Source organism: Melanotaenia boesemani, chromosome 6 (genome assembly GCF_017639745.1).
Source record: "Melanotaenia boesemani isolate fMelBoe1 chromosome 6, fMelBoe1.pri, whole genome shotgun sequence".
Lineage (NCBI taxonomy): Eukaryota > Metazoa > Chordata > Actinopteri > Atheriniformes > Melanotaeniidae > Melanotaenia > Melanotaenia boesemani.
In genome coordinates this window covers 9,572,119-9,592,469 of record NC_055687.1, presented here as the reverse complement: position 1 = coordinate 9,592,469, position 20,351 = coordinate 9,572,119, and the positions used below count along the sequence as shown (strand labels likewise).

At 38.5% G+C, this 20,351-nt stretch overlaps 1 protein-coding gene across 3 annotated transcripts in view; it reads left to right on the top strand.

Annotated features, from left to right (window-relative positions):
• Window positions 1–20,351, top strand: part of sema6e (sema domain, transmembrane domain (TM), and cytoplasmic domain, (semaphorin) 6E) — a 156,382-nt gene that overhangs the window by 6,439 nt on the left and 129,592 nt on the right. For all 3 annotated transcript variants that reach the window (XM_041988107.1, XM_041988106.1, XM_041988103.1), the window contains exon 2: window positions 9,259–9,353. The gene's annotated coding sequence lies outside the window, so the exon portion shown is untranslated. The remainder of the gene's footprint in view (window positions 1–9,258; window positions 9,354–20,351) is intronic.

Here is a 20,351-nt window from a genome sequence, read left to right as displayed (position 1 = left end):
TGTTTAAACGTGTTAATCTTGTTAAGGTTTTGTTTAGACTCTTTCCTTGTTCCCGAGTGTGAATGAACAACTTGTGAGAATCAGCTGAAGAGTCATATTAGAGCTTGCAAGCTTTGCGTCATCATCAGCTCCCCTGTCAGTTACTTTTTAATTTCATTGCTTCATCAATGAAATGTCAAAACATTAAAACACAAGTCCAAAGTGTTCTTAAAAGGCAAATACAAAATACAATATGAAATTACATCTTTTTTTGCTGCTTTTATGTGTTATGGTTTTGGGTTTTCATGCAAAATGAGCAATTTGGAAATGTCGCTGTTGGTTTGAAGACTTTTTACATTTTTTTACATTGTAGCTGAAGTGATTTGTTGGTTTATCAGTAATGAAAATGCTGACTTTCAGGCATATATAAAGGTATATTAAACAAAGGAAAAAGCTTTATAGCTAAATTAGCAGTTAAATGAGCATTTTTGGGGGGGTTGGGGGGGAGTTCACTTCTTGGTTACAAAAGAAGTAATTCTTAGTTATGATCATGTGTCACTGAGACTTATTGCAGCTTTTTGAAATGAGAATTTTCATGGCCTTAAAACGTGAAACGAAGCAGGAAATTAAAATCCCAAGATAAGGTCCCCCCCCCCCCCCCCCCCCCCCCCCGTCATACTTTTTTCAAAGCTGCTGGTTCCCCCAGTAAGATCCCATTATATCTCATCCCTGCTCTTCACACACTAAGGTGACAGGTTCTTTAATTTATTTAAGTGCTCATAGATGTTTTTCTCCCATTATGATGAACGGGAGAATGAAATGAAATGGGCTTTCCTCTCAGCAGTGTAACGTGGCATGTCTTTTGGGGGGTGGGAGGGTTGTACCTGCATCAAATTTTTCAAAACATGGCCGTTTGACATTGTCACAAAAAAAAGTTGGCCAAATTCCCTTGCTTTTTCTCCTTTTATCGTGTTCTGACTAATATGCAAGAGTGAAACTCTGCAAATTTTAGTTGAAAAGTTCATTAATGGTTTAGGAAACTCAGATTGGATCCCAACCCTCAAATGGGGTCTTTATCAGATCCCTTATGTGTCCACCCTGTCTGCTGCAGACAGGAAATGCAGCCAGTTTTTCTGCAAACGACACCCTGCATACCTTCTTACTTAAATCGGGAATGTGTTAAATTTAGAATCAGCTGTGCTTTTGCTCATAAGATGAAACTGTGAATCTCTGTGCGTGTATGAAGTGTTTTGCTGTGTGAACATTTCGGGGCAGATGCAGGCTGGTTTTAATCGGTACTTAAGCTCTCACGCTATTATTTATGTATGTTTTAGTGGTCACCATATGCGCAGCAAATATTTGGCTTGGACGTCGTGTGAGATATAAGACTGCTCGCCTACACTTAGCTTGGTCATTTTCATCCATTTCTCAGAACTCTGGGCTGGTTTCCATCAAACTGAGTCTATTTTTAAAACGGTCTTTGGGGGTGGAGGTGGGGGGTTCAGTTAATGATATATGAATTTGAACTGGGCAGTGGTCCAGACTGACTAAAACATACCACCTCTGCCACCACCTCCTCCTCCTGCTCTCCTTCAGTACCCTGAACTCTTCTCATGTGTGTATGGTCATCTCTGAGTCCATTGTGCTGGGCTGTGACAATGTTACCAGCAGTACTAAAAACTAAAAAACCCTTTCAATACGGTAGTGGTGGTTATAGGTCTTAGCTAGTATAACATGCAAGTATAACCTGATGCATGTTGCAGACAAACTCCCTCAACTTGGCAACGGACTCCTCTCTTTCCTTTTTAACAGTGATTTCAGAAGTAGATGCATCTGACTGTTTTCATGATGCATTTTAAAATTTAGGTTACAGGTTGGTGCTCAATAAAAATGTAGATTTTACAAAAGGGCTAATAACTACTGATAATGAACAGGGTCAAGATGCTTTTTGCAAGCTGAGTTGGAGGCAAACTGTGATGCTCCAACCGTGTGAACAATTTCAGAGTAATTATGGATGATAATTTTGCATAAGTGTGTGTGTGTTTGTGTGTGTGCCTGTACCCCTGCAGTGATGTGGATGACTGCTTCAGGCAACAGAACATATTCATTAATTTACTCTGAAGCTGTAAACTTATTTTCACATAGAGAGACACACAAACACCCCGACTCAGTCACACAAGCCCACTTGCATTTTCCAGGAATGAATCTTTGTTTGATCTCTCTTCATTGCCTCCCTCTCGCTCTACCCCCTGCCTCTCATTGTCTCCCTGAGGGGCAGTTTCTGGTGACTGACGGCACGAAAACCATCCGACGGTAAACAAAAACCCAGACCACAGTATTGCTTTAATGTCGCATCTGAATGACAGGAGAATGTGACAGGAATAAGGGGGCAACACACACACGTTAATACTGACTCCACGTCTGAAGCTGATAGTAGCCCTCCAGGAAAACACTGTGTGTGCTAGTGTTGGCCTGTAGCTACATGTACCAGGAGGACAAAATATCAAGAAGTCCAGCTTAAAGGCTTGGACACGAAGACACTTCACAAGTCTTTCTACTATTCTAAAGCAGGATTTCATAATTTATCTCCTGCTAGTTAATACTTACAAGGTTACCTGTTAGATACACACAATGCTGCTAGCAATGAAGAATTTCCACTTATTAAATTTGTGTGACAGACACTGTGGTTGCACTTTTGTTCAATGAATAACTGTTAGTGACCTTTTAAAAATGAGCAACCACATTCCCATTCCAGTCTCTGCTTCTTACTGCAGTGTTGCAGCAAAATACAGAATGGTTTCTGCTCTGTGTCAGGGGCATCTCGGTATCAAACATGGCTTTCTGTAAAATGACACAATCAAGAGGAAAGCCTAGTTAATCTGTGGTCCCTGTCAAGATTTTCTTTTTGATTGTGAATTACTTATTTAGGTCTGTTGTGTTTCTGTTTTGAGGAAATCTGAACATCCTGCCCTGAAAGCTTTAGATGTCTTTAATCTGGTGTTATGAAAAAAAAAACAAAAAACCCTGGGATACTGCTACCCTCTAACATCTGGCTTTTGATTACAGTGGGAAAGTGTTTAATCAGTGTGAAGTCCTGCGCCAAATGACACTGTAGTATGACACAGCTTCAACTCCTATCAGCCTTGACGGCAACACTACACGTTTTCGATGTGCAGTACAAATGTGATCCTTTGAGAGAGGATGTGTGGAGTGTATCTCTGTATTTTTTAAATCCTTAGGGGAATATCCTCAACCACTAGAACTACATGACTGAAGCAACTGCACATTAGGTCAATGTCAAGCTTCAAAAAACTTAAAAGCTCAGTTTGTCACCAGTCGGTCATTTTAATAAAATATGTGCTTGGCAGGCATGGCAGATGTATGGGTGAACTATACAGACACAATTCTGGATTCATTGTGCTCCCTAACCTGCCATTCCAGTCATAAATACTCTTTAGGAGACACTGATGAATCAGCCAGTTTTCAGCTGGATGATCACTCTCATATGTTCTATTCTACGCCTTTCACATTTATACTCATGAGCTTCAGGATTGTCCTCATCATGCACAAAGTGACAACCGTAACAACACAGCCGCTTAGGCGCACACGCGCTAGCAGGCGGTACATGTGGAAGCTCTTCACCGTGAACTAAGAAGGCAGAAAGCTCTCAATATCTTGGAACATTTTGGTTAATTTCAGCTAAATGCATATTTTGCTGTGTTTTAGTGAATGGAGGTCCCGTATCCTGGGAGTCCTACAGAATAACGCATCATTCAGTGTTTAATTATTAACAAACGGATGAATTTCTTTTTAAAGATGGGATCTAAAAAATATTTTTGTAATCTGTTGGATAGTGAAAGGATATCAGAATTGGTCAAAATTGGAATTGGCAGGTTTGAGTTTTACTAAATCCGGACACATATGGGCAAAGAGGATTGCAGTAGGTGCATCTACTCATTTACTCATGTTTATCTCAGCCATAGTTTCTTTAATCTACACAGTACAAACAACTTCAAATTAAATAATGATTAAATCCAAACAAAAATTCAGAAATCTACTTGCAGAACAAATTGTTGTGAAATCATTTATGAGCAATAAGTTTGTTCAAATGATGTGGAATTTAATCAGATCTCTTGTACCAGCACCACGCAGTGATGTAGCACACTTCCTGCAACATGCTCCATGTCCGTGTTTGCAGCCCCTCTGATGTGTAAAATAAATGTGTTAAAGAAGAGAGATTTTGACTGGCCATCATGTGCAGGAGACACAGGTCACTTACTGCACCGAGGCAGTCTATTCACCAGGAAGATCTTTTTAATTAGGCTATGTTCTTTTAATTAACCAGCCAACATAATGTCTGTGTCCATTTGTCACCCTCTTTTGTCTCCTTGCAGTTCCAGAGGTCCTTGCCTCCTATTATATGTCTTCATTCACTCAAATGTATTTCTTTCCTCTTCACTTTTAGATTAGCATGATAATACCCCGTAGTAGGGAGGGAAAGTGCTGAGGAGCAATTGCAGGACTGCTCATCAGATTCAATGTGTGCAAGACCACAGTTATTATCATACTGAATGCACTATCACTTAAACTAACAGCCTGAATTCTGACATTTATCTCCAATATCATAGAATGAATGTCAATTGCATAGGAACTACAATGGCAAATTACAGGTTATGTTATGCTCCTTAGAGCCTGGATCTTTCCCCTGTGTAATTACGCTATGCAAATTCTGCCCCCATGCAGTTGGCGCGTCGGAAAGAATGCTCCCCAACTGTTTTCGATAAGAAGTGAAATTTGAGTGAGTAAATGTGTTCATTTACACACTGGCATTGCCCCTGAAACCTGAGCACATCCTCTGTTTCTCCCTTGAGCTCAGAGGCATGGGGGAGGAAAGGCTCAGCTGGAGCTTGTAGCTGTGTTTCCAGAGACCAGGTCAGATGCAGGTCAGGCCACCTTGAACTCCTCAGCTGGATTTATTGTGTTGGAGGTGGACAGGATCAGACCGTGCTCCTCCCCACAACATGAGGACTTTGTTAGTCGGACACGGAGCAGACGCTGGCAGCGCAGACAAATCCCTGTCACGCTCTTAGAGTGGAACCCTGCAGGGGTCAAAGGTCTTGTGTTAAGGGTGGTGGTGTGACCTGAATACTGATTGATTTTTTTTTAAGTTTGTATCAAGGGAGGGGGGCTTTGCCTGGTAATATAAGAGCGGGGCCAAGCTGCTTACCCTTACCCCAACCATGGGGATTTTGAATAAGTGAATTTGGTAAAAAGAAAGAGGAAAAGCTTTGTCACGACTTGTTTAACTCTTCGGCTCTACTGTATACCTCAGTGGGTGTGTATTTTCACTTTCCCTGAAACAAGACACGAGACCACATGTTTCCCCTTAATAGACAGCTGAGTGGGAAAGGGCATGAGCGTGGTCTGTTTGTCATTTGGTGGAAGACAGAAGAGGCCACCTTCCCCAGTTCCTCTGCAAGATTTATTACTTGTTCAAATGCCTGATCACACTGACCATTGATAATTATATCAATCATTCAATTAGTGTAGTTCAAAGTGCTTGAAAAGTGACCTAAAGGTAAATGGAAATCCCATTATCATACAAGCAGATGAAAATGATGTAGTCCGGAATTTAAAATGACCCTTTAAACTGTCAGAAAATCTTTATTTTATCATACTTAATCATACTGTTCTCAGGCCAGTTTTGTTCTTTCACTTCTTGTACTATCAAAAATAAAAGTTTTCTGTTCATTTGCAATGAATTGGGCATCACAGATGTCACTAAAATCAGGAAAATTAGACATGAGCTATTTACTTTTTTTTTTTTTCTTTTAAGAAAAATAATTAGGAATATGCAGCATTATTAGTTTTGGTTTCACATTATTCTTCTGCTGAGACATTTCCATAAGGCCTTCATGTAATTATATTAATAAAGTTTGCCCTCATCCTGTTTCTTCAGTGCTGTTTAAATGTCTCCCGTCTCCACCTTTAAAAGGTCAAAAAACACTTTGGGCACAGAACTCAAATAAAATTGAACTACCTTCATATTGAACTAAGGTCACTGACTGGATTTCAGTTAGCAACACGACCACTGTTTTATGGGTTTAGTTCATACATAGCTTAACATCTTAATGCAAAGATGTATTTTTCGAGCACACAATTTATTATGGATTGCACCCACTGCTGAAGTATTGAATTTGGTTTGGTTGGTTTTATGGCTGGGCAATATATCGCGATTTTCAAATATATCGAAACTTTATGAGACGCAATATAGAAGGAAGCAATATCGTTTATATCGAGATAGCTTGTTTTGAGATAAGATTTGGTTCATATCGCCCAGCCCTAGTTGGTTTGTCCTTCTTTGCAGATTCATTTATGTAATTTATGACTCAGAAAACTTTGATTCTCCAGCACAAAAAGACTTTGCTGCTACTATGATCAAAAGACTTAGAGCAGGAATCATAGTTTTATAAAGCAATGCTAAAAAGAAAAAAAAGGAGTGCTAAGAAGAAGGGTAACTAGAAAGATGATTTGTGAACTGAGTTGTATTTTATAATGGTATTAAGCTTTAGGTGATCTTAGGAATTTTCTTCTTCTGACCATGGATGCTGGATTTTATCTTGGTTGATTATTGAGTGAATTTTCCCACAAGCTCGGTTGATTAACTCAATGCTGCTGAGGTATCAGAAGGGTGAGGAAGTGTGTATGTTTGGTGTGTAAACCCCACTAAGCTGGTTCTTTTATTATATTTAAATAGTCATTAACTACTTGGCTCGAGGCTTTCCTTTCCTGAATTCCTTTGACCGCATGTTGTGTGTTTTGTTTACTGGACCTGAAAGAACCAGTGAGGTCATGGTATCGGGTCAACCATCACTGTCTTGTGTTTGTGTCAATCAATAAAGAGTCATTTCACAACTGTGAGGTTTGAAGAATCTATACATCCATAATCGATTCTGCAGATTATAAAGGCTAAAAGCTCCAGGTGGCCCAAACAAGCATAACAAACATCCGGTCATGCAGTCCAGAGGCCAAGCACTGATTGGATTAGTCCTTCAGTTGTGGCTCCAAGTTGTGGTTTTGAGATTGCTCAGTTGCCTGTTGAAGGATGCTGTTTATACATTTGGTCAGCACTTGATTCTGAGCCCAGGCAAAAACTGGATTTATTTATTTATTAATTTTCTCTCTGTTCATTCTCTTCACATACACTGAATGAACTAACCCAGTCTTTAATCTTGAACTTTTTTCTTTTTCTTTTATCTATTTTTAAGGTGGTGCTGAATCGTGGGACTTGTAATACTGGAGTTTTCCAAGAATCTGCGTTTCCCTTTATCTCATGGATAAGTGTTGGCGTGATTCTAGCAGATGGTTCAATCTACGTCAGTAGCTCTTCTTAGCTATGTTACAAAGCACAAACACAAACTATTAAAGTCATCTAGATGCATTTAGGAGCAATTTGCAGTCTGGAGACTCGAGGTGCCTCGGAGAGCCTGTAGTCTGGAACCTTTGTTGTGCCGACACAGGAATTTGTTTTCCATAAAGCTTTATCTGCCTTTTGATGTTTTGTGTTGCTCCCAGCTTGTACTGTAACTATAAATGGCGAGTGCAGACCTATTTCTATCAAGATTTCATTGTACAGCACTGAAACAAGAAAATAACGACCATATGCCTAAATGTATCACTACCTGGGATACACTATACTGACACCCAAAATGTAGTTTCCATTTGGGATTTGTGGCATTTATGTCAAAACAAAGAGAACTCGAGAATAGAGAAGAAAAAGAAGTTGGCAGGCTGGTTTCTGCCTTACCCTTAACTGAACCATCACCAGCATGTGGCTGCCAGCTGGAGTGCTCGCTAATCCAGAGGATGCTGCCTCTGCAAGTCTTACTGGGCTCTGCTGGTTGAAATGGGCTGGGTCTAAACATCCATTATCATCATTTGTCAGAATTCGCCTTTTCACATAGTCACATTTTCTAATGCCCCAAGAAAGTTTAAGGAAATGGGCCAATGGGGCATTGAATCATCAGCGCTTTCCCAAAACAATAGCTACATAAAGGAGTTTTCTAAAATTATAAATATGAATGCTTATTGAAATTTGTTCCACATTTAAACTGATTGCTTTTTGGCTTGAGCAAGGGACTGAGTTATTATATTGTTTATCTAGCAGTGACTTTCAAAATATTTATTTTTTTAGAGTCTGCAAGTTAGTTGAAGCGGATTGCAGTACTTATGCACACAAAGTAAATACGTTTGTTTTTAATTTGTGAACATACATATTAACTTAAAGTTGCACCACTGGACTTTGGCAGCGCTTAACGATAGCAAATTCGACATCCGTCTTGCATCCTGTCTCTTCTCTGAGCTCTCTGCAGCCAGTAAAAGTGATGAGCAAGAGATAAGACTTTTCTTATCTCTTGCTCTGTCTCTTTCTTTTCCTTCTGGTCTCTGATAATGTCCTCCTGTGTTTCTTTACTGGATCAGAAATGGTGCGCGTTCTTAATGGCCAGTGTATTGCTATCCAGTAGCTGGCTCATGACGCTGTGCCACAAAGCAAAACACAATTATTTCATGATGCACTGGACTGGAAAGTAAGCTGTGAAGTGTGGCTTCTTGGCTTCAAGGTGCTGCAGGGCAATTACAGCCCCAGGAATATGCATAATCAATCTCAGAATACTATCAAAAAGCTCAGTTTTAAGGTTGCAAACTTGTATAGTATCCCTTTAATGCTCAACTTAAAACTGCTCTTCAGTAGAATCTAGCTTCTTCAACAGTAAGGCGCTTCTTTAACCCACTTAAGTGCTCAGTTTTTAAAGTTTTTTATGCATGTTATTGAACTTTTATTTTTACATATTGCATTGGCATTGTTTTAGGTAATGTTTCACTGTATGAGATTTTCTGGGTTCGTATTCTGGCAAGGTGAAGGCATTTTTCTGGGAGCAGCTTGCAGAACAGATTGTGGGCTGAGATGCTATCATCAGATTTGGCTAGTTTGAGCTCTGGGATTTGTCAAAAGATTTTGTTCACTTATTGCAAAGCAAGCTATTGTCATGCAAACAGCATTTCAGACATGATTTTTCCCCACAAGAATTCAAAGTGGATAAATTCTTATTAACATGGCACTTGGCATTTTCACGATGAAAGACATCCAGTATTAGTTTGCCACTGTTATTTATACTTTTTGGTCTTAATGGAAAATATGATTGTTAGCAGCACTGTAAGCTTCCATGTTTAATATCTTCTATAAACACGTGTAAGACTCTTTTCTTACTTTCCATTCAGATTCACAGGCCGCTGCAGCTGAAGCCTGCTCCAGCCTGGTGTACTAACCTGCTCGGTGGATTGCTGCACTCAGCAGACTGTTGGATAGCTGCAAGGTAAGGAACGCTGTTTTTCTCCAAAATAGGTGCTGCATACTTAAAAGTGAAATATGATTAGACTGAGGTTAATATAATGTGATGGAAAAAGGTCTACTCTTGAGAAAGCTCTGGAGATATACTTAATTAATAGATGCTAAAAGGAAATCCTGCTACTGCTGCCTTTAAAGCTCAACATGAACTCCATAAATATTTGCCATATTTTTGTAGAGCTGTTGTTATGAATCCAAGGACAAAATATGTTCGCATACTGAATTCACACACTTACGTACATTGTGATGAACTAGCTGTATAAGAGCAGTAAAAGTTCTGTTCATTTTTCAGTAAGTTTAGTTGTGTTCTGTTAAAATGGTTAATGCCATTTTGTATGGGGTCTCGCATAAGTTCATGTATAAATCTGGCTTTAGCCAATGCTGGGTAAATTCTGGTTATTTTAAATGAGAGCTTCCTGTACTTGTGATTTATCTGAAGGGTTTGCTTAAAACAGAGAATGGAGAATGCAGGGTTTTGTTGATTGCACTTGCCATGATTAACAGATGGAAAATGGATTTGCAAATGGGCTTCATTTAAATTGTGAAGTAGAGTTCTTTGTGCTGATTAATGGTAATCATCATCACTGTTCCTTAATTAAAACAAATACTGTCTGTAGTCTCCGAAATCAGGGATTGTCAATAAACCTAGATTGGCACATGCCAAGTTTAGATCTGATCAGTGATTTCAGTGCTATACGCTTTGTTGTTCGACTGTCAGGTGATCAAGTAGAATCGAGCTACAGAAATGCATCAGAAACTTTTAGAATCACTAAAAAGCTATTTTGTCTGGTCGAGAAATTTCCCCAGTGAGCTTGAGCGTGGACAGTAGAGGACAGGGCCAAGGAGCGGAGATGACAGCCCGCCTCGTGGGAAGGCTGGAGACAGATGGTTGGACAGATGCAGGCCTGCTGTGACCTTGAAAGAATCAGTAGGAAAAAGCAGTAAAAATATCTCAAACAAGTGGTGCTAAACAATTCACCAGGAGGGCCAATTTTGTGAATTACATGCTTCTCCAGAATTGTTTTGTTAGACATGTTGTTATGCACATAAATGCTCCTGCGTTATCGATCATTAATGCAGCAAAATTAATTTGGGGGAAATTCCGCTGTAATTTGATTTGTTTTGGTTTACATTGTTTGAGCTTAATTGATGGCAGGATGACAGGAGATTCACTGACTAAAGAAGCTGTTAATTGGAAAAAGGTTCTAGTAGCCTTTGAAAGCAGGTACAATTTAGTTAGTAGTCAAATAAATAAATTAATAAAATCCAGTTTCCTAATGGTTTCCAGCAACTATCAGTCAGCATCCACTCTTTTATAAATCATTTATTCATATAACGTTTCTGTGAGAATTTAGTTAGATTAAATAATTTAATCAGATGTTTTCTCACAAGAGATTCAATTACTAGGGCTGGATATCGTCACTAATTTCCTGAATCAATTTAAATCACAACAGCCCATTTCAAATCGATTTCGATTAAATTAAATTCGATATTGATTCATTTACAGCTAATTGTGTAACATTATCTGTTTTTCTTGAAAATTAAAGACACTTTCAGATCATTTTTATAAAACACTGAGTGTATTTACTTGACAACCAAAATCAGTTATCTTGGAGTAATCAGATTACTATAATCTGATCTGACGCATCTACATGCATTTCTGAAATAATAACATGGTATGATGTTGTCTCCTCTGATTTACAGCCAGAAATGTTGTGATGAGAAAAAACAAAACAACAAAGCAAACATTCATTTTCTGGACCGCTTAGTCCATTAAGGTTGCGGGTAAGCTGGGGCCTATCCCAGCATTAACATGTGAGAGACAGGGTACACCCTGGACAGTTCACCAGTCCATCACAGGGCCAACACATAGGGGACAAACAACCATCCACACACACACACACACTCACTCCTAGGGAGAACTTAGAGTCATCAATTAACCTAACATGCATGTCTTTGGATGGTGGGAGGAAGCTGGAGTACCCAGAGAGAACCCACGCATACACGGGGAAAACATGCAAACTCCACACAGAAAGGCCACCGCCCTCAAGGTTCAAACCTCCCCCCAGCCGAGATTCGATCCTGCGACCTTCTTGCTGTGAGGCTGCGGTGCTAACCACTACACCACCATGCAGCAACAAACAAACCAACCAAAAACAACCAGAACAGGAAAAAAAGTAAAACTTTTTAAATGTCCTGAGGAAACCGTCTCATTCATATTCATAAAGTTTCAGATCTCAGTTAATGTGTTGATGTTAATAAAACAAAGAGTATTGGATCAACTTTCAGCCGTAATACAACTCAGAAATTCTTAAAGTGGTGTGGATTCAGCTTGTTCAGCTGTGCGCGTTCCCATGACGACCGTGATACTATCACCGATACTAACACATGGATGGAGCAGAAATACTTCATCTGCTCCACAATGGAGGAAGATGCTTCCATCTTCACTTACCTGAGCTAACCTACGTTAGCTGCTAATGTAAGAGCCCGCGGTCTTAGCATTAGCTGCTAATGTGAGAGCCCGCGGTATTAGCATTAGCTGCTAATGTGAGCGATAATACGCTGCATAATACTTTACAGATTAGTATAATCCACACTGGTGAATGAACACATCTGTATTTGACATGATCTCGGCAAGAGAAGCTGATTTTGAAGGAGGTGACACACAGGCAAGCAGTTGTGTATACTAAGATCTTGCCGAGCCTCGGTAAGTCACACGAGAGTAGGATCACGTTACCGGAAAAGAGGACGTGTAGAAAAATGAATCTCCAAGTTAATTAATCGATATTGGATTTATTTAATTTGAATCGATTCAAATTGCTGAATCAATTTTCTTTTTAAAACCCAGCTCAACAAATTACGGCTGTAAACAATTATTCTAATTCAGTAAATGCCCCTCAAAATATTTGGTTAGCTAAAATATAAAAAAACTGTCATGCAAAGCAGCAATACAGTCACGATTTAGTCTTATCAAGTCTAAAGCCTAAACTCTGTTCCTTTTCTGCGATGCAATTTACAGATGCAATAAGTGAACCTGCAAATAGCCTGATCTAATTAATTTCTTACATATCTCTTTAGAAAATCATTTAAAGATTATAAGGCAAATTCTTTGGTTGATTTTCTTTCAATCCACTCAGCAGACTATGAAAGAGTATGCGCAATTTTGTAAAAACGTGTGGGAAGGTGACAGGAAAAGGACAGTTTCACAAGCACAGCTGCAATAAAAACGGGTGTGAATGTTTATGTTTATGTTAAAGGTCATCTATAAACATGTAATATGAACAAAAATGAAAATGTAAGAAATTACTCTATAAATGATTTATTATTATTATTATTATTATTATTATTATTATTATTATTATTATTAAATAATAATAATAATGATGATGATAATGATGATAATGATGATGATGATAAAAAATTGTAATGTTGATTCAGGTCACCATCTGTGTTGTTACTTGCCCCTGTACCCAAAATATTCATACACATGGGTCAGAAGTTCCATACAGGTGCAAACATTCTTGGGTCAAACTTGTTTTATGTAATCACATGTTTTCCCTTCACTCTGTTTATGCTGTAATTACTGAGTTATATTACATTACTACTATTAGTATTCTTATTTTTTCTAGAATGGCAATGACATGCAGTAGCTCTGAAATTTCCTTTTTTTAGCTTTGTATTTTTCTTAGATTTCCCAAGCTTATTTCTATGAAAACACATTTTTGAAGCATTTTTCTCTGCTGTTTGGTTTCAGTGATTTCTGCTGGTAATCCTGGTACTTTTTAACATCTGTTTCAATGCACAACTAATCAAATGGGAGTTTTTTTTTTTTCTTTTTTTTTTACAAATTGGAGAAGCTGATTAAGTTTTCCAAAGTTGAAGAGTAGACACCAGATTCCCATGGAGGAGCAAAGAGGAGAAAGTGAACATTGTTTGTACCATAATGGAGAATGTGAGATCACTGGCAGACAAAGTAGATTAGATAGCATCTATAAGAACTTGTGCCAGACTCAAAAACTGCTATCAAACTACAGGCAGACAGGGACTGCAGACAGAATGGTAACAGTAAAGGATTAGTGGCTGCAGTTATTGGTAATGACCGATGGTGTAATTCTGGTCATGTTACTGAGAGAGTGCATCTTCACATCCTGAAAGTTGACCTTTTGAGTGTGAGGCTTGGTTCATCTTTGTCTGCTGAGAGTTTACCTGTATTACGTACTTATACTACATGTGACTAGGACTGCAAATAATGACTATTCTGATAGTCGATTGGTCGACTAGTCATTTTAATAGTTAGTGACTAATCGGATTATGTATCTCATAATTATTAAATGGATCTTATATCACTTGCAGCTTTGAAATCTTGTATAAGGTTGTTATGTAAGTCTGACGTGCCTCGTCTTTAAATGTTCGAGCATTGCAGACGTATTTCCATGGTACGCAAGGTCCGCTTCACAAATCTCACATGTATTTAATTTATTTTGTAAGTTTAACGTGAAGTAATTTCAGACTGCCACCGTTCTATTCCCTGGTCGGCCGCCATATTTTTCACCTGGCGGACTTTATTGCACATGTGCACCTCTCAGCAGAGATAAGAATAGAAGACAATGTCTCACTCTGTAGTATTTTTTGTTTTGTTTTTGTTTTCTTTGCCGACAATAGTCGACGGGTAAATTAGTTGTCGACCACTTTTATTGTCAACATTGACTATTGACAACATTGACTAATCTTTGCAGCCCTACATGTGACATCATCGGCACACTTCCTTCTGGGCCACAAACACCCCAACGTATTCATGGTAATCTCTTGAGATGTCAATCATCTCCTACTTGGCAAACTTTTTCCTCAGTTATTTATACTACATCATCGGGCTGGGCGATATGACTTATGACGGATATCCCGATTTATATCTTTTTTTTTACTTTATCCCGATAGACGATATATATCCCGATGTTTTGAAATCTGCTCTAGAGCACTGTGTAAGTGATAAATTCAACATTGTCCTTTTTATTGTGAACCAGGAACTTGCACTTAAACTTAATAAAAACTAGTGTTTCTCCAACCATTATATTAGGGGGGCGCCCCAACCCCCAACATCAACCCAAAGATCAAGTTTATTTTATTTTCTATAATTACTCAATGAATATCTGGTATATTTTTTCATTCAGTTATTTTAAATTCAAATATTATATTATTTTTTTTATTTTGCACCAGATCAAAACTGAAGTAATCTAGGGTTCCCTTTTCTCTAGAACAGGTTTATATTTTGTTCTTTTATTATAAAACCTAAACAGCCTAGTTTTATCCATCTTATTCTCATGTTGGCATGTAATTATGTGCACACACAGGTGAGCTTCGCTCCCACCAGCAGACAGAAAGTGCACATTAAAAATGGTTCAACCACCTGTAAATCAGACAGAAATATCTGCTTTAATAATAATGTCAAAAGAGCAGCTGAAGGAGTTTCCTGCTCCGGTGTAAGAACTTTCTGTCCATTGGGACACACATGTAGCTGAACAGTCTCCTCGTCATTGTCGTTATTTCTGAGGCGAATTACTGCTTAAAATGGACGTCTTGCATTTAGCCTCTATCTCTTAACGCTCCTAAACTAGCTAGATGGCTACCCGCATACTGCTTTTCTCCATGATTTTTCCTGTTTCTCCTAAAACAACATGCATGTGCGCAGGAGAGTTTTCTGGATGGATGGGGGAGTGAGCTGCTGTGAATGAGGGAAGCTGTGCGACCAGTGGACTGAGCACTACGAAGGAAAAACCCATATAGAAGCTTAAAACGTTGCTGAGATTAGTTTATACGTTTATATGTTATATGTAAAACGTCTCGGGATACATCGAGAATACTCGACATATCGCCCAGCCCTACTACACCAATATAATTTCTGTTTAGGGACTTGTAGTGCAATTCAATTTACTTGCTATTAAAGGCTTGATGGAGATTTAAGCAAGACATACTGGTCTATAGTGGTCACTTGATTCTCTCTGGGGGAGACTGATGAAATACATGGAAGTTTATGCAGTTCCGTGCAGAACAATAGTTATCTTGTCTGTAGTGAAATGAATGCACTCCTGATTCAATTCAGTCAGCAGAGAGTGAAGCAAAAACCACCATCAGCCTGATATTGTGCAGGCCTCTTGGGCTTTTATCACAGTAAAGGGAGAGCCACGATCAGAGCTGGGAACTGGATGGTGGGCTGTGGGTGTAGGGAGATGTTGTGATGGAGGACGGTAGAGGTGTCAGGCGTATAATTGGGGTGAGGAGATCTCTGGGGTGGATAGAGGGAAGCTTTATTAAGACCGCTCAAGTCTGATGTGCTTGCATGGCCGCCTGGCTCTCCCATGCACACCCACGCCTATCCTCCATTTCCACTAGAGACTCTGTAACAACAAAGGGATGAAGGCCAAAGTCCTCAAGTTCCTTTCAGTTACAGATAAGACAAAGGACCCCATTACTTTAAAAGCACTGATGGGAAGGCAGCAGTGTATGGATCTGCCTTTTCTTTTAATTCAGGTCCTATTGTTCCTTCTTCCCCACTTTTAAGTCACTATTACTTATTGATGCTGCAGCATTGTATCCTTAGATTGTAAAGATTTGTGAGCGAGTTGTACTTTATTGAGATGTCAGTGATGCTTTCAGTAGAGTGTCAGAACTGACGACTGGTTAATGAGCTTCCTGAGTTGTTTAACTTGTAAATTGAATAAATACTCTCATATCTTAATATGATGCACATTATTCGCCTTAGCTTTATGATTACTCATTATTACATTTGTTTTCCACAGTATGGTGATACTTTGGTTGTGATCCAGTTAATGCACAACTTGAAAACGTATGAAGAACACGGCAATAACAACATTTACAGCTCAAAGTGTTGACAAATATTGGCACTCACAACGGATAAAATGGCAATAATATTGCTTGTTTTGGCTCACGACAGAAAATGAACTTTCCAGGGTGACTTCCCCTGTGACTGAGCACATCAAGGCTGATGGTAAGATTAGGAGCTTAACTGCTTATTTTCTCTTGCTGTGCGAGTACTGCATTGTTATTTTTGAAGTGCTCATATCAATAAATGAATCCTTTGTAGATTTGTGCATCCTTGACTTGTTTAGAATTGTTTGCTGTCTCACAAAAGCGGCTTTTGTGAGTGACAAAGATTTTCTGTTGAAACAGGGGTGGTTATGGGAAGAATTGGTGGCCAACCCCAGAACTCGACTGTAAATTGGTTTCTCTGGAACTCATGAAAAGAGGACCGGGGGTCCGTTCTCTGCTTCCTTAGAAGCTTGTTAATCCCCCACAGCTCTGAACAGAGGGAGAGCTGCTGCAACATACATAACCCTTGTGAAAATGGCGCTACTTCTCCTCCAGCCCTCTTTGGGCCTCTTTCTACTTGGTACTGTGGGCCTTATTGGCTAATCCTCTACCTTGTCATGGCAGGGAGATTGCAGGCTTTCAAAGCTGACCGCACTTCAAAGTTACAGGCGTACGGGAACTTAAGGGGGTGGGAGGAAATTGGGTAAACCGCAGGCAAAATGTTCAGGGTTCACCTCAGCTGTTCTTTGTCCATTCCCGAAGTTACACTGAAACATGAGTACATGCTGTCACTGGATCTGTGTTGGTTTTCAGCATAATGTCACTACTAAGATTATATTAAATATTTATTGAGAGTTTGCTGAAACTCAGAATTAACAATTATATTTCTGAAAACCATTCTGATTTGGATTTTATTGCTTGTAATGGATTCCTGGAAATAAATAAATAAATACATATATATGCATATGCTGCGATACCACGCTGCGCCTTTTTCACACCGGCTCAAAAGTAATACAACCCACTGGGAAGATTTTCCGAACCTCTCGATTAGTCAGCATTGCACTTGATGTGTATTTTGTCATATACAGTAGTATATAGACTGACTCTATTTGTGTAATGTGCCTGCGCATTGCAGGGGTTATTACTGTAGGCCAGGAAGTGGGGGCTTTGTACTGACGCCATAGGCTACATGTGTGCTCTGCCTACTTGTGGGGAGCAGCGAAACAATTATTGAGGCAGTGCTCGCAGCTATTGTTTCTCCATTCGACTTATTTACATATTTCAGCATATAAAAAATTATCAAATAAAAATTATCACGCTCATTTTTTCTTACCGTACAATTAATTGACTTATTGCTTATCGCGACAGGTCAATAACATGATTGCTCATAAAACTTTCTGAAGATAAACAAGTAAAGATGCTGCTATGATCGTGTTTGTTAGTATACAGATCATCCAGTTGGTCAAACTTAGTGATTTTGCTTTTTCCGTAAAGAAGCATCCTGTATAAGTGGCAGCCATTATAAGTGCAACTCTTTAAACGCTTGAGAGGAGCATCAGTGCTGAATTTATTAACTCGTAAGAAAACACTGGACCAACCTTAATGAAGGGAAAGGAGATACTATGTGGCTGCAACTTCAAGTAATGCCTGATTATTTTATTGCATTAGACAGTCATGTAAATTACATGAATACATTTTGTCTGACATCTTTCATTCTTTAGTTTTTTAATGCAAAATTTCAGACAAAGTCATCTTATATTAACGTAGCCTCTGTGAAACAGAGTGGTAAGATAGCGTTAGATATGGTCTAAAGTGCTTTTTATAGGATATTTAAATTTTCAACATCTGTAGTTTCACCACTGCAGACTTGTATCACAGCTTAGTATAAATGTGTTTGATTTTCATTGCAGAGCAGATGTTTTTTTTGTTTCAGTCTTTATGATTTTTTTTTTTTTTAAGCTTTCTTTATCCTGACAAGTTTCCAGTGATGCCAAGTAAAAGACAATATGAGGTCATTTTTTTTTTTTTTTTTTTTTTTTTTTTTTTTTTTACCCAATGTCTTTTTCTGTGAATGTCCTTCATTTTTCAGGAAGATGATGCCAAAATTTACTGCAGCTGTTACCACGGTGTGACTCTGCCTTCAGGCCAGATGTATGACTCACTGAAAACACTCGAAGCACAATGTGTCCCCTTCCTGTTGAGCAAGACAAATCCTGTATCAGTCCAGAATGGGATAAAATTTCACTTTTTCTATGTATCGAGGCATCAAATCCCTAAATAGTCAATGCATCCAAACTGTAACTACATCCATTCTCTGTACTGCTTTGTCCATTACAGGTCGCGGGCAAGCAGGTGAAAGGCAGGGTGGACCCTGGACAGGTCACCAAAAAAGATAACCCCAAAAATGCATGTTTACAATTTTTTGTTGTTTAGTTGCATATTTAACATTTCTTTTTTTGTCCTTTCATAATTAATTATGTTAACTTTTAATTGCTTTAAGGGTCATGTTTTAAAATTTCTTGGTGTTCCCAAATCACCATCTCACTTATAAATTTACATGTGCAACACAGCAGCTTAATTACTTTAAGTGGAATTAGGTGGTTATTATTTCCCACATTGGTGCTGAAGAAATGTTTATTGTGACTCAGTCACAATAAAAGAACACACACACACACATTTTGCAGGTCTGTGTAAGCTCAAGATGTCAATAAGCTGTTTAAACCTTTGCCCACAGCAGACCCTTTATAAAGGTTAGTTAGCTTTAGCTCAGCAAAGAGGATTATGTCATTAACTAGTTTCTTTAAGTAGCATCTGTTTGAGTTTTATCTTATTCTGTTCATCTTATGTCATTAGTACTGCTTACTTCAAAGGACTTTGGAATATATCAGGATGCTCAGGGTGTAAAAGATGTGCAGTTTGTTTACTTTGTTCTGATTTCTTTTTGAGAAATGTTTATTTTTTTTCTCTTCTTTCCATCTTTCTCTTTAAATGGGAATTTAGTCATGTAGAGCTCTGATACACCTGACATCTTTAGATGGCTTGTAAAGAAAACTCTTTAAAAACCACATAATAGTTTTAAAATGGGTTTCAGTTATGTTTTTTTATTTTATGCAACTAAATATATAGAAAACTATGTTTTTGTTAGCTTGCAGTGCTCAAGGTGATACTTTGTAGCTCTCACAAATAAACCAAAAAAAACTTACAGTGATTTAAAAAAGTGGAAATGATGGTTTAAAAGATTATCTAACTCTTGCCAGGCATACATTGCAGTGTATTTACCAAGTCGTTCATGTAACAGTCGCACAAAATTAGTGTGTGTTCATAATAGGTGTTCACAGATTGATGTATCATCTTTTCCAGCAAACACTTGCTGATCCCTTACTGTCATGTGTGAGATTTTTTTTTTCTTTATAAAACAAACCTGCTCATGTCTTTGTGGAAGGTGGAAAATAGTTGACATTTGACTATTTTGTCATTTTCTAGTTAAAATGAGTAATGAATTAAATCCGTGACAAATTAATCAACAGTGACAGTAATTGTTAGTTATAGCCCTTAAACAGATGATTGAGTCTTTCCTGCCCAGGCTTTTAATCCACTTGTTTCATCCCCCACAGGGCAGCCAGGCAGTGACTCTATTGACCATAAAAGCCTGTGGTTTATGGCTGAAGTTGATGCTTCATGTGGTTATTGACCAGAAGCTGTTGGCGTAATGTGGGCGGACCAGTCTGATTAGTCTTATTGACCACAGAGCAGTGAAGCTCAGATATTTCCTTGTACCTTTTTTTTTTTTTAAATATGTTTTTCATCATACATCTATTATGAACACTTAGATAGTTTTCACACCCACTAATAACATTTTTTCTCACCCTGGAAATGATTTTGGTTATTGGGGGATGCAGAAAGTCAGTCTCTAGCGAGACTTTAAAAAAAATGTTATTGCCAATATCATGTTGTTAAAGCCTGAGAAGATGAGGCGTTTTATATGAGAGCCTCTCGTATTTTCTTATAATTGATGTTTACACATTTTCTCAGTAGAGCAATAATAAAGATTGGTCTTTTAATTGCTGATGCATGCCACCCACACAGGTAATTGCAAGCTGTTTGCTAGAATGCAAATGTGCTCATCTTTGGTGTTGGTCTC